The 15,357-nt window shown below is 40.9% G+C and overlaps 1 pseudogene; it reads right to left on the bottom strand.

The window, feature by feature from the left end:
• Window positions 1-1,084: 1,084 nt before the first annotated feature.
• On the bottom strand, window positions 1,085-13,368 carry LOC132503025 (bridging integrator 3-like; annotated as a pseudogene).
• Window positions 13,369-15,357: the final 1,989 nt, after the last annotated feature.

Here is a 15,357-nt window from a genome sequence, read left to right as displayed (position 1 = left end):
GGCTGACTGCTGCAAAGGTGTGGTTTGACTCTCTGACCTGAACCCCGCCTTTGTTGTCTTCAGTCAACTGAACACACGAGGCAACACCCAGAGCAGAGAGACACAGGCTTCTGGCAGGGAACTCGGGCCTCAGTTCGATGTCTACCAAGGTCCAAGGCTGCACAAACCCAAATGCATCTTCTGTTGAACATCCTCAGGCAGTTGTTCCTCCTGGCAGCTGCAAGGTGTCTATAATTCATCCCAGAAGTCCATGGTACTGCCTGTTCTTAGTGCCTTTCCCTGAAGAATAGCCTCAGGACATTGCTTTCTCTTTCTGACCCAGCCCAACTGCCAGTACAAACCCACTGTCCTTGTTTTGAGGCTGTGACTCCATCTGTGACATTTTGTGCGGTAGGATACTTACATGAGTTGAATCCTGGTTACCTAGGGAACCTACAAGACTTGGAGCACTTCCTTGCACTTGACCTAAGACATAGAAGTGGGCTAAACCAGCCTTTGCCATGCTGGGAGGTTGGAATGAGGGGCTTGTTAAAACTGCAGGACCACAGCTCTCAGAGGGAAGGCTGAATTCTCAGCTACACGCATTCTTGGAGGGAAGGGCCTCTTCCGGGACAGGGGAGAGTCTTTGAAGTGGAAAGGAGACAAGGATGTGTGGACTCCCAGGATAGTTCTTTTGGAGGTAAATGTGATCTCATCCACTCAGGCAAGACTAGGACCTCAAGTAAGCTGAGAAAGCCCATGCCCTTTGAAGGCTGGAAGCTTGCTCTGGCTCTAGGCCAGGATGTACTTTGAACAGTTTGGAAATAAGAAAGTCCCTGGGATTTGCTACACTGCTTACCTGTGTCTCCTTGCTCTTGCTATTGGGTGGGGGAGACAGCAGCCTGCTTGGTGTTCCTGGTGCCAAGCTCATTCCAGAGGGCTGGTGAGGCAGAGTGGGAGCCGCCTCTGTCTCCAACCCTCCAGGTACCATACTTCTCCCAGGGGAGGGGCTTCTTCTAGGCTGACGTCTGAACCTGAACTTGAAAAGATCAAAGGCTCAAGAGGCTGACTGGAGTCCTAGGAATCTTCTGAGGGGAAGAGGGATTTAGTCATCAGACACAATAGAGAGGCTCTGGGCTCCCTCAGTTTGGTCTCATTCTCCCATTCCTGCTGCCCAGACTTCATCCAGGTGTCCAGGCTGGTCAAGATGTTGGGTCAAGTCTCCAAAGATCTTATGCATCTCCTGACCTGCTCTTGGATCAGGGACTCAAAGCTGAGATGGAAGGAGTGGAGTTGGCTGTTGTAGAACCTCAGAAGCTCATCCAGGAGCTGTTTGTTCTCAGCTTCAAGGTCATCCCATACAGGCCAAAGCTCTTCTGGACAGCACTGGCCCTGCCCTCTCCTTTTCCTCGTACTTCTCCACCTTGGCCCGCAATCATCTATAGTCCTAGTATATAGGAAGGCTTCTTCCCACCATCTTCTCACCACAATGTTGAGGTTCTGGAAGACACTGCCAACCTTTTTCAGGGTTCAATAATAGTCTTTCAGATCTGGTTCACTTTTTCCTGGCTGAAGGTATCCATCCACTTCATGGCCATATCCAGGGTGGTCACCATGTTCAGTAAGTCCTGGTCTTGTTGGCAGAAGGAATTAGAGAGTAAGTCTAAGGGCATCTTCGCAGCAGATTTGATGACCAGGTCAGCACTGGGACTCTTCTTCATGTCCTTTTGAAGCCTCCTGGTCTGCTCTTCCAGCTGCTGCAGTTTTCTATACTTCCTTTCACAGTCTCTCTCCACTGCTGACCAATCTTGGAAGGAATTCAGCTCATGTTCATGAACATGGCCCTGCTGCCAGGATCTTCAGCTGCAACTCGGTCCTCCTTTTTTTTTTTTTTTTTTTTTTTTTAAGGAGACTTGTTTTACTTAGAGTGGAAAATTCTGCCAGGGACAAAGTCAACACAACCATATGTTTGGAACACAAATATATGTATGGAACATTACATATACAAAGGATGCTTGTAGGGTTGTTGCAATGCAGAAGTAAGAAGTTAAGAGCAGGGAAGAATTCTTCCCTACAGGTTTCAGAGGGAGCATGGCCCTGACTTGATTTCAAACTTCTGGCCTTCAGAACTGTACACAATAAACTTCAATAGTTTTAAGCCACCTCATCTGTGATGTTCTGTGGTGGCAACCCTAGGAAATGAATACACATCCTCTGTGCAAACTACTGCCTAGCATGTTAGAGCTTCTCTCAGAAGAATGTTCCTCTCTGTTGCTGGAGGTGCTCAAACACAATTAGGAAGACTACCCAGTGGTGATGTTGTTGAGGAATTTAAATTATTACTTATTTTTAAGAGTCCCGTGTAAGCCAGATTCTATGAGCTTAAGATATGAAGAGCTTGGAGGGGAATGATTCTGGCATTACATTACAACATTTGGAGGTAACTCTGATGAGTATTACCAGGACAGTTAGATTTTTCTAAATTGGCCCAGTCTTATAGGCTATAGCCAACAATTAGAAAAATATTTTTAAATTAAATTTATTTATTCATTTATTTTTGGCTGCATTGGGTCTTCATTGCTGCATGCAGGCTTTCTCTAGCTGTGGTGAGTGGGGGCTACTCCTTGTTGCGGTACACGGGCTTCTCACTGAGGTGGCTTCTCTTGTTGCAGAGCGCGGGCTCTAGGCACGTGGACTTCAGTAATTGTGGCACGTGGGCTCAGTAGTTGTGGCTCGCGGGCTCTAGAGCACAGGCTCAGTAGTTGTGGCACACGGGCTTAGTGGGATCTGCAGCATGTGAGATCTTCCTGGACCAGGGATCGAACCCATGTCCCCTGCATTGGCAGGCAGATTCTTAACTGCTGCACCACCAGGGAAGCCCAGAAAAAGACTTTTTTAAAGTGCTGTTAAGATCTTTCTCAATGATTTATCCACTTTCAAAGAGTGTTTGCCCTCCATGTGCACTGTGGATTTAATTGCTTTGTCTATATCTTGCCATTTTTCAGACCTAGGAGTGAAAATGTGTGTTTCAGGTGTGAAATACTGTCTTGAACTAAGAAAGCTGGAGTGACTGAGACTCACACAAGCCCTCCAACAGAGCCCCAAACTCCTCACCTGCTCTTAGAATTTAAGTATTAGATGCCTAAGACTGTGGAAACCACCAAACCTACAAATGATTGAGTTATTTGTAGTGAGGTGGATGGATCTAGAGTCTGTCATACAGAGTGAAGTAAGTCAGAAGGAGAAAAACAAATACCATATGCTAACACATATATATGGAATCTAAAAAAAAAAAAAGAAAGAAAGAAAATGTTCTGAAGAACCTAGGGGCAGGACAGGAATAAAGACTCAGACCTAGAGAATGGACTTGAGGACATGGGGAGTGGGAAGGGTAAGCTGGGACGAAGTGAGAGAGTGGCATGGACATATATACACTACCAAACGTAAAATAGATAGCTAGTGGGAAGCAGCTTCATAGCACAGGGAGGTCAGCTCGGTGCTTTGTGACCACCTAGAGGGGTGGGATAGGGAGGGTGGGAGGGAAATGCAAGAGGGAGGAGATATGGGGATATATGTATATGTATAGCTGATTCACTTTGTTATAAAGCAGAAACTAACACACCATTGTAAAGCAATTATACTGCAATAAAGATGTCAAAATAAATAAATAAAAAGCAAATTTTTAAAAAAATTTATGAATTTCATAGGTCTCCAGCCTATGTTCCTTGTTGGAAATGGAGCCTCCTGCCTTTTTATTGTTAAAGGAGTCTCAGTTTCTTTCTTGAGATTATCCCCCATTATTGGATATTGATTTATTATTTTCATAAAATTGCAAATGGGAGCCTGTTGCCTGAGACCAGTCATAAATTATGAAAACGTGTTCAGCTCCTCTGTAGGGACAGATCTTCTTATGGAGAGAATTACCCAGAACTAAATTTAACTGCTTTGTATAGGTTTGTGAGAAGGTTTGATGTCCCTGGCCCTCTAATGAGGAAGGGAAAGTAGAAAGGGGCTAACATTTTCTAACAACCTACTAGAGACCAAATTCTTTCCATGGTACTTAATTTAATGTTCTTAACACAATGAAGCACAATCACCATCTGCTTTGATAGAAGATAAAATAGAGGCACAGAATGATGAAAGACTTTCCCCAGGCTAGTGAGGGAGCAGAGCCAGAGTCAAACCTAACTTCGTCTGCCTCTGAAGTTAAACCTCTTTCCAATTACAGCACTGCCATTCTTAAGTGGAGTAGTAATATCTCAGCTAGAGGTGGACGAGTGGTTTTTATTAATATCAACCTAAACCTTGTGCTCTTCAAGTTCTGAGAGATTTGCTCCAAGGAGCCATTAAGAAAGGACACTGATCCAAGGGTTATCAATTAACACGTTCTTCATACACAGCTATAAGCAGCTATTTAAAACCTGGGTAATATCTTCCTAAAACTACGTATCTGTTGTCTGGGTATTTATGCCCTATCACTCTTGGTTTTCCATCCTTGACTCCATTAATAGAATTTTTCCTTTTCTCTTTTTATGGCTTCGCAAGAGGCTAATGTGCAGGCAAAGCTGCTAATTTTACAGTTGCTTTCCACTTCGTCAGCATGAGACTGACTGAGGAGTTATTAATAGAAGAATAGGATTCCCTTTTCATCCTTTTGCTATTGACTGTTGTAGGAGGTGGGAAAAACTCCATTATTTAATAACATTTGTTCTTCTTGAAAGGTCATCATTCCAGCCATTCAGTTTCCACTAAAGTATAGCAGTATCAGCAGCCACAGCAGCCACTTTCTCTTCCTGAAGGGATTCTGGAATTCATCCAGGTTATACAGTTGGCATAAAACTGTCTTTGAGATCCTCCTTGGGAATGGGGTCCAGCTGGGAAATTCTCTCTGTATTTCTGTGCATTTTCCAAATAGTAATTTCTAGCCACAGTTATTTTTAAATGTGCCAATCACCTACATTCCTGAAAAGGATGCTGAATTTGGGATATATTAGTTGAGAATTGTATTTGGCTGCTCATAGCAGAGAATAGAAATAATAGTGGCATAAACAAGAAAAAATTATTTTTCACATAAAATAATGTTCTAAAATAGACATTCAGGATTGGTATGGTGACCTCACATTGTCATCAGAGACCCAAGCTCCTTCTGCCTTTCAATTTTATTGTCACTACCATGTAGTTTCCATCCTCACAGCTGACCCATGGTCTCAGATAGCCACTGGACCCATGACTATAAATTTATGATTCTAATCAGGAATCAGAACATAGAGTAAATGGCAAAAGGGACAGATCAGCTATCTCTCCATCACTTATGGGACTTTCCCATAGGTCTTTCCAACAGATTCTGTTTATATCTCAAGCTGTAAGGGAGACTGGGAACCATACAGAGTCTTTTATCTGGGCACACTGCTGCCTCCATAGTAGGGTTATCTTACTAAGAAGAAAGGGTAGGACAATATTAGAGAGACAAATAGTATGTCTGCTACATGGAACAAAGAGAATGACTAAATAAAATTAAGCCAATAAACCCTTACTAAGCACCTATTTTATGTCTGGAGATGAAATAGAAAGTTTAGATTAATTCCTTTAAGGAACAAAAACTTACATATATTATATACATCGTGTCTTCTTAGCCTAGAATGCTTTTTCCTTCCTTGTTCACCTGGAAAACTTGTATTAATTATTCAAGGCTGTTCTCCAATATCACCTGCTGTCTGATGCTTCCTTGGAAGATTCTTCCCAGGAAGAATTCACCAATTGCCAGTTGCTCAGCTCTGTCCCTATAGCACCTTATCCTTCACTCTACTTCACCACTTAATTCCTCAGAGGCAGTATGCTGAAGTGAGGGTAACATAAGAAGTAGGAAATGCTGACTTCAACTCCCAGGTCTGTTGCTTACTAGCATTGAGACAGATGCTTTTGCCCTTTGAGCTACAGTTTTCCTGCTGTAGAAGAGAGAACGCTAAGTTCCACTTCAGGGACTTTTGTGAAGATTAAATGAGATTTCTTAGGAAATACTATCCAAAAGAAATTTATATCTGTTATGTCAAAATTAAATAAAACTGATGTGAAAGTCCAAAGCATTTTTTAAAATAGAAAAGGTTACTACAAAATAGTAAGTTTTAAATCCCTGATAATTTTAATGATTCTAAATCTATATGGACTTAAGATAACCTCAAAATAATGTAAAGCAAAAAACTGAAAGTGAAACTTCAGATAGAAATAAATAAACCTATGACCTATTAGAATATTATAACACAATTATCTGTGAAAATTAAGAACAAAGGTCAGTAAAGATCTAGAAAATTTGAACAACACAACTAACATGTTTAATTTAGTGAATATCTATCTATCTATCTATATCAGTCTTGAGTCAATGTCAGAGAACACACGTCCTATTTAAACATATGTAGACTCTTTATTAAAAACTGTCCTAGGCCATAATGCAATCTCAACCGATTCCAAAGAATTGTCATCATACAGACCATCCTCTCTGACTGTAATGTAACTAATGCAGTGAAAAGTTACTCACAAAAATATAATTAAATACAATATAAAATTGGAAATTTTAAAATTTACTTTTAATGCCAACCCCAGTTAAATAAAATTCTCTATCTACTCTCCAACATCCTCACAGCAGAACTGATTAGAGAAAAACCAAAACCCTGCTGATTGGTCTCATTTTACATTCATGACCATTAAACTCAAGCAGAACTTTAAGACTGCTTGGTATTCATGCTAATTTCACTCATCCTCCTACTCTCTTATGTAACTACTCTACACCTTTTTCTCTTTCCCCAAACCACGACACCTATTCCCATACTTACTCTCAGCTTAGACCTTGCTTACTATTTCCCTCAGAAGAAAGAAGCAATCAGAAGATAACTTTAACAAGCTCACATCAGAAAATATATTCACCTGTTTCTTCTCTAGCTTTTCTTATGACGCATAAACTCTTCGTGTACCCTATGGACTTCAACCCCTCCACTTTTACACCAAGTCCCACTTTCTGTCACCCACTCAAGAATAGCTCCAGCACTTCTCCACTTTGTTTCCTATGCCACAAATTTTCATAATCACACAGACATGTAAATTTTCCCATCTTATAAAGAGAACATATTTTCCTCCATGTACTTCCCTCTCCCCTTTTACAGAAAAAAATCCTTACGGTGGCTGTAAGAATGCATCTGGTGACCTCCAACTACAGGGAGCGTAATTGACCAAGAACCAAATTGCTACACTCTAAAATCTACCTCTACACTTGCACCAAGGCCATGTTTTGCACAGCGACTCAGTCAGTGGCCAAGTATAGCAGGAACACTAAAGCAGGTATGTTTAGTCCACTAAATAAGACTCCTCTGATGCCTTTGGCTACAGCTCTCTGATAGCCTTGTGGAAATGTCCTTTAGCTACATGGTAGTCTATGACGTGTCCATCCAAACTTCAGTCCCTTTCTCCCTCATGAAAGTCAGACTTACTAGCAGTTGAAGGACTATCCCGATCTTTTTAAGCTCTCTCCCCACTTTCTCTAACACAGGTATGTATCCTAATAAAATCCTTGCATATTTAATTTCATCTGGGAATCTGCTTCTCAGAGGATTCAAACTAATTCACTCCTCTGAAGAGTTTACTTTCCTCAGTCTCCAGTTCCTCTCCTCTCACTTTGTCTTGAATCCATTCTAATCAAGTTTTTGGGCCACAACTCCATTGAAACTGTTCTTGTCAGCAAATTCCAAGATTGCTCAATTGAAAGATTAAACTTCTCCATATTTTAGTTGCTCTACCAGCAGTATTTGATACAGTTCATCCCTCCCTCTTCTTCAAACTGAAAGGCTGACAGGATATACTAAACTGTAACTAGTTTATTCAACTGCTACCCACCTTCTCCATTTAGATGTTTTATAGGTATCTCTGATTTAACCAGCTCAAAACTGGGGATTTGATGATCTTCCCTCCAAATATTCATTCTCTCTTAATCTTCTTCAATCTATAAATGAACACTCCATCTTGAAAGAGGGGATGTTACTACATATCCTATGGACATTAAAAGGTTAAGGAGTAATACTATGGACAATTCTATGACCACAAATGTGATAACCGAGATAAAATAGGCCAATAATTTGAAAGACACAATTTTCCAAAACTCACACAAGAAGAAGTAGACAATCAGAATAGGCCTATATCTATTAAGGAAATTGAGTTTGGCTAAAGCTGGTCTTTGTCTTCTCTACATTAGTGAATCACCACTTCAAACAATTGCTTACTTTTTTCCCTGAAAAGCAGTTTCTGGTTATTGCTGTGGCCAGTATTAATATTTTTATTGAGTAATCAATATTCCATTTATTGACTGTTTTCTATGAGCTATTATGTTGTGCTAGTTGCTTTTGATATATACTTTTTACTTCTTTTAACAACCATCCCATTTAATGGATGAGAAAATTGTAGCTCAGTGAAATTTAATTGTTTGTCCATTGTCCAACAGTTAGCTGAATGGATGACCTGGGATTTTAAAACACCTGTCTGACTCCAAAGCCTGTGCTTTCTCTATAGTCCTTTGCTAGTGCATAAGAAGGTGCCCTAGAACCTATGAATCAATGAGATATCACTGTCCATTCACTAAAGGGTTAATATTTTTGCCTGTTCCTGTTCTAGCTTCTTGGAAGAAGATGTAGGGCCTTTACCTCTACAACATCTACCATGAAGCCCAACCTGATCATTTGGTCTCCTGCTAGCATGCTTTCTGATACATAGTGGAAAATAAAAGTAGGAACCCAGGCATGGTTTAGTCATACTTGTTAAACTTTTATGCTACCAGTCAGAAATGATGTTGACCTTAAAATTATGATTTAGAAGCACACATTCTGAAAAAGAACACAGTTCAATAAGAACAAAACCAGTAAGACCTGGGAGAGGCTTCTGAGAGCCCACAGATGATATGAAGTATAAACAGCTGCTATATGATATATTATTGCCTCTGGCATTCACTATTTATGGTGCAAGTGTAAGGTGGTACAGTTTTTCCTTGTACACATGTTTTTCAAGAGAGAAGGAGGGAAATCATGCAATTTTTTTGTAGTTTCAAAGGGGCAAGAGAGAGGAAGTGGTTGAGGAGGGACAGAAAATATGGTCCACCCACTTCTGCTATCCATTGCCTGCTTTCCAAGCATGTGAACTGAAGTGTAAGAAGTTGGTAAACTGGAAAGTTAGAGTTGTTACAGACAGATCTGCCTCTGATATCATTTCTTTACTACATTTTTATTGAGGTAAAATATAAATAACGTAAAACTTACCATTTCAACAATTTGAAGTGCACAGTTCAGTGGCGTTAAGTACATTCACAATGTTGTGCAACCATTACCACTATCTAGGTCCATAATTTTTCTTTACCATAAATGGAAACCACATATCTGTTAGTAGTCACTTCCTATTTCCCCCTTCCCCCAGCTCCTTGCAACTAATAACCTCCTCTCTGCCTCTACAGATTTTCCTATTCTGAAGGTTTTACATAATAAACCTACATATGGAGGCAAAAGACGTATACACCAAAAACTATAAGATGCTAGTGAAAGGAATGAAAGACGACACAAACAGATGAAGAGATATACGATGTTCTTGGACTGGAAGAATCAATATTGTGAAAATGACTATACTACCCAAAGCAATCTATAGATTCAATACAATACCTATCAAATTACAAAGCCATTTTTCACAAAACTAAAACAGAAAAATTTACAATTTGTATGGAAACACAAAAGACCCCAAATAGCAAAAGAAATCTTGAGAAAGAAAACGGAGCTGAAGGAATCAGGCTCCCTGACTTCAGACTATACTACAAAGCTACAGTAATCAAGACAGTATAGTACTGGCAAAAAAATAGAAATATAGATCAATGGAACAGGATAGAAAGCCCAGAAAAAACCCACACACATATGGTCACCTAATCTATGACAAAGGAGGCAAGAATATACAATGGAGAAAAGAAAGCTTCTTCAATAAGTGGTGATGGGAAAACTGGACAGGTATATGTAAAAGAATAAAATTAGAACACTTCCTAACACCATACACAAAAATAAACTGAAAATGGATTAAAGACCTGAATGTAAGGTCAGATACTATAACACTCTTAGAGGAAAACATAGGCAGAACACTCTTTGACATAAATCGCAGCAGGAACATTTTTGACTGCCTAGAGTAATGAAAATAAAACAAAAGTAAACAAATGGGACCTAATTAAATTTAAAAGCATTTGCACAGCAAAGGAAACCATAAACAAGACAAAAACACAACCCTCAGAATGGGAGAAAATATTTGCAAATGTAGCAACTGACAAAGGATTAATCTCCAAAATTTACAAGAAGCTCATGCAGCTCAATATCAAAAAAACAAACAACATCAGAAATTGGGCAGAAGACCTAAATAGACTTTTCTCCAAAGAAGACATACAGATGGCCAAAAAACACATGAAAAGATGTTTAACATTACTAATTATTAGAGAAATGCAAATCAAAACAACAATGAGGTATCACCTCATACCAGTCAGAATGGCCATCATTAAAAAATCTACAGACAGGGGAGAGACCTTCAAGATTGTGGAGGAGTAAGACGTGGAGATCACCTTTGTCCCAACAAATACATGAGAAATACATCTACATATGAAACAACTCCTACAGAACACCTACTGGACCCTGGCAGAGGACCTCAGACATCCCAAGAGGCAAGAAACTCCCCAAGTGCCTGGCCATGTGGCTGACAGAGTCTGGGTGTTCCAGCCAGGTGCCAGGCCTGTGCCTCTGAAGTGGGAGAGCAGAGTTCATGACATTAGTCCACCAGAGACCTCTTACCTCCACATAATATCAAATGGCAAAAGCTCTCCCAGAGATCTCCATCTCAATGCTAAGACCTAGTTCCACTCAAGGATCAGCAACATACAGTGCTGGACACCCTATGCCAAACAACTAGCAAGACAAGAACACAACACAACCCAGTAGCAGAGAGGCTGCGTGAAATCATAAGGTCACAGTCACCCCAAAACACACCACCAGACACAGTCCTGCCCACAAGAAAGACAAGATCCAGCCTCATCCAGCAGAACACTGGCACAAGTCCCCTCCACTAGGAAGCCAACACAAGCCCCTGAACCAACCTTACCCACTGGGGGCAGACAACAAAAACAACGGGAAATAAGAATCTGCAACCTGCGAAAAGGAGATCCCCAAACACAGTAACTTAAGCAAAATGAGAAGACAGATAAACACACAGCAGACGAAGGAGCAAGGTAAAAACTCACCAGACCAAACACATAAAGAGGAAATAGGCAGTCTACCTGAAAAATAATTCAGAGTAATGACAGTAAAGATGATCCAAAATCTTGAAATAGAATGGAGAATATACAAATAACGTTTACAAGGGTCTAGAAGAACTAAAGAGCAAACAATGATGAACAACAAAATAAATGAAATTAAAAATTCTCTAAAAGGAATACAACAGCAGAATAACTGAGGCAGAAGAACGGATAAGTGACCAGGAAGATAAAATAGTGGAAATAACTACCACAGAGCAGAATAAAGAAAAAAGAGTAAAAAGAATTGAGGACAGTCTCAGAGACCTCTGGGACAACATTAAAAGCACCAACATTCGAATTTTAGGGGTCCTGGAAGATGAGGAAAAGAAAGAGACTGAGAAAGTATTTGAAGAGATTATAGTTGAAAACTTCCCTAATATGGGAAAGGAAATAGTCCATCAAATCCAGGAAGGGCAGAGAATCCCATACAAGATATATCCAAGGAGAAACATGCCAAGACACATATTAATCAAACTACCAAAAATTAAATACAAAGAAAAAATATTAAAATCAACAAGGGAAAACAACAAATAACATACAAGGGAATCCCCATAAGGTTAACAGCTGAATTTTCAGCAGAAACTCTGCAAGCCAGAAGGGAGTGGCAGGACATATTTAAGGTGATGAAATGGAAAAAAACTACAACCAAGATTACTCTACCAAACAAGGATTGCATTCAGATTTGACAGAGAAATTAAGACCTTTACAGACAAGCAAGAGCTAAGAGAATTCAGAACCACAAAACAAGTTTTACAACAAATGCTAAAGGAACTTCTCTAGGCAGGAAACACAAGAAAAGGAAAACACCTACAATAATAAATCCAAAACAATTAAGAAAAAGGTAATAGGAGCATAAATATAGATAATTACCTTAAATGTAAATGGGTTAAATGCCCCAACCAAAGACACAGACTGGCTGAATGGATACAAAAACAAGACCTGTATATATGCTGTCTACAGGAGACCCACTTCAGACCTAGGGACACATAAAGAATAAAAGTGAGGGGATGGAAAAAGATATGCCCTGCAAATGGAAATCAAACAAAGCTGGAGTAGCAATTCTCATATCAGACACAATAGACTAAAATAAACACTATTACAAGAGACAAAGAAAGACACTACAAAATGATCAAGGGAGGGAGGAGCTTCAAGATGATGGAAGAGTAAGACACAGAGATCACCTTCCTCCCCACAAATACATCAGAAATACATCTACATGTGGAACAACTCCTACAGAACACCTACTGAACGCTGGCAGAAGACCTCAGACCTCCCCAAAGGCAAGAAACTCCCCACGTACCTGGGTAGGGTAAAAGCAAAAAGAAAAAACAGAGACAAAAGGATAGGGACGGGACCTGCACCAGTGGGAGGGAGCCGTGAAGGAGGAAAGGTTTCCACACACTAGAAACCCCTTCGGGGGCGGAGCCTGTGGATGGGGGAGGGGGGAAGCTTCGGAGCCATGGAGGACAGCACAGCAACAGGGTGCGGAGGGCAAAACAGAGAGATTCCTGCACAGAGGATCGGAGCCGACCGGCACTCACCAGTCTGAGAAGCTTGTCTGCTCACCTGCCGGGATGGGTCGGGGCTGGGAGCTGAGGCTCGAGCTTCGGTCGGAGCGCAGGGAGAGGACAGGGGTTGGCGGCGTGAACACAGCCTGAAGGGGTAAGTGCACCTCGGCTATCTGGGAGGGAGTACAGGAAAAGGTCTTGATCTGCTGAAGAGACAAGAGTCTTCTTGCCTCTTTGTTTCCTGGTGCATGAGGAGAGGGGATTAAGAGCCGCTTAAAGAAGCTCCAGAGACAGGCGCGAGCCTTGGCTAAGAGCACGGACCCCAGAGATGGGCATGAGACGCTAAGGCTGCTGCTGCAGCCACCAAGAAGCCTGTGTGCGAGCACAGATCACTGTCCACACCTCCCTTCCGGGAGCCTGTGCAACCCACCACTGCCAGGGTCCCGTGATCCAGGGACAACTTCCTCGGGAGAATGCACTGCACACCTCAGGCTGGTGCAACGTCACACTGGCCTCTGTCGCCACAGACTCACCCCGCATCTGTACTCCTCCCTCCCCACGGCATGAGTAAGCCAGAGCCCCCAAATCAGCAGCTCCTTTAACCCCGTCCTGTCTGAGCTAAGAACAGACGCCCTCAGGCTACCTACATGCAGAGGCGGGTCCAAATCCAAAGCGGAACCCTGGGAGCTCTGCGAACAAAGAAGAGAAAGGGAAAATTTTCCCAGCAGCCTCAGGAGCAGCAGATTAAATCACCAGAATCAACTTGATATACCCTGCATCTGTGGAATACCTGAATAGAAAACAAATCATCCCAAATTGAGGAGGTGGACTTTGGGAGCAATGATATATATATATATCTTTTCCCCTTTTTCTTTTTTTGTAAGTGTGTATGTGTATGCTTCTGTGTGTGATTTTGTCTGTATAGCTTTGCTTTTCTCATTTGTCCTAGGGTTCTGTCTGTCCATTTTTTTTTATTACTAAAAAAATTTATTTTTCTTAATAATTATATTTTATTTTGATAACTATTTTATTTTATTTTACATTATTTTATTTTATTTTATCTTCTTCTTTCTTTCTTTCTTTCTTTTCTCCCTTTTATACTGAGCCGAGTGGAGGACAGGCTCTTACAACTCCAGCCAGGTGTCAGAGCTGTGCCACTGAGGTGGGAGAGCCAAATTCAGGACACTGGTCCACAAGAGACCTCCCAGCTTCATGTAACATCAAACGGTGAAAATCTCCCAGAGATCTCCATCTCAATGCCAAGACCCAGCTCCACTCAACCACCAGCAAGCGACAGTGCAGGACACCCTATGCCAAACAACTAGCAAGTCAGGAACACAACACCATCCATTAGCACAGAGGCTGCTTAAAATCATAATAAGGCCACAGACAACCCAAAACACACCACCACACATGGAACTGCCCACCAGAAAGACAAGATCCAGCCTCATCCACCAGAAAACAGGCACTAGTCCCCTCCACCAGGAAGATTACACAACCCATTGAACCAACCTTAGCCACTGGGGAGAGACACCAAAAACAACAGAAACTATGAACCTGAAGCCTGTGAAAAGGAGAACCCAAGCAAAGTAAGCTAAGCAAAATGAGAAGACAGAGGAACACACAGCAGATGAAGGAGCAAGGTAAAAACCCACCAGACTAAACAAATGAAGAGGAAATAGGCAGTCTACCTGAAAAAGAATTGAGAATAATGATAGTAAAGATGATTCAAAATCTTGGAAATAGAATGGAGAAAATACAAGAAACATTTAACAAGGATCTAGAAGAACTAAAGAGCAAACAAACAGAGATGAACAACACAATAAATGAAATTATAAATTCTCTACAAGGGATCAATAGCAGAATAACTGAGGCAGAAGAACGGATAAGTGACCTGGGAGATAAAATAGTGGAAATAACTACTGCAGAGCAGAATAATGTAAAAAGAATGAAAAGAATTGACGACAGTCTCAGAGACCTCTGGGACAACAATAAACACATCAACATTCGAATTATAGGGGTTCCAGAAGAAAAAAAGAAAAAGAAAAGGACTGTGAAAGTATTTAAAGAGATTGTAGTTGAAAACTTCCCTAATATGGGAAAGGAAATAGTTAATCAAGTGCAAGAAGCACAGAGAGTCCCATACAGGATAAATCCAAGGAGAAACACGCCAAGACACATATTAATCAAACTATCAAAAATTGACTACAAAGAACAAATATTAAAAGCAGCAAGAGAAAAACAAGTAAAATATAAGAGAATTCCCATAACGTTAACAGCTGACCTTTCAGCAGAAACTCTGTAAGTCAGAAGGAGTGGCAGGACATATGTAAAGTGATGAAAGAGAAAAACCTACAACCAAGATTACTCTACCAGGCAAGAATCTCATTCAGATTTGATGGAGAAATTAAAAGCGTAACAGACAACCAAAAGCAAAGACAATTTAGCACCACCAAACCAGCTTTACAACAAATGCTAAAGGAACATCTTTATGCTGGAAACACAAGAGAAGGGAAAGACCTACGATAA

The sequence above is a fragment of the Mesoplodon densirostris genome, chromosome 2 (assembly GCF_025265405.1).
Source record: "Mesoplodon densirostris isolate mMesDen1 chromosome 2, mMesDen1 primary haplotype, whole genome shotgun sequence".
NCBI classification, from domain to species: Eukaryota; Metazoa; Chordata; class Mammalia; order Artiodactyla; family Ziphiidae; genus Mesoplodon; species Mesoplodon densirostris.
Note: the sequence above shows the minus strand (reverse complement) of the source record. Positions and strands in the feature narration are given on the sequence as shown.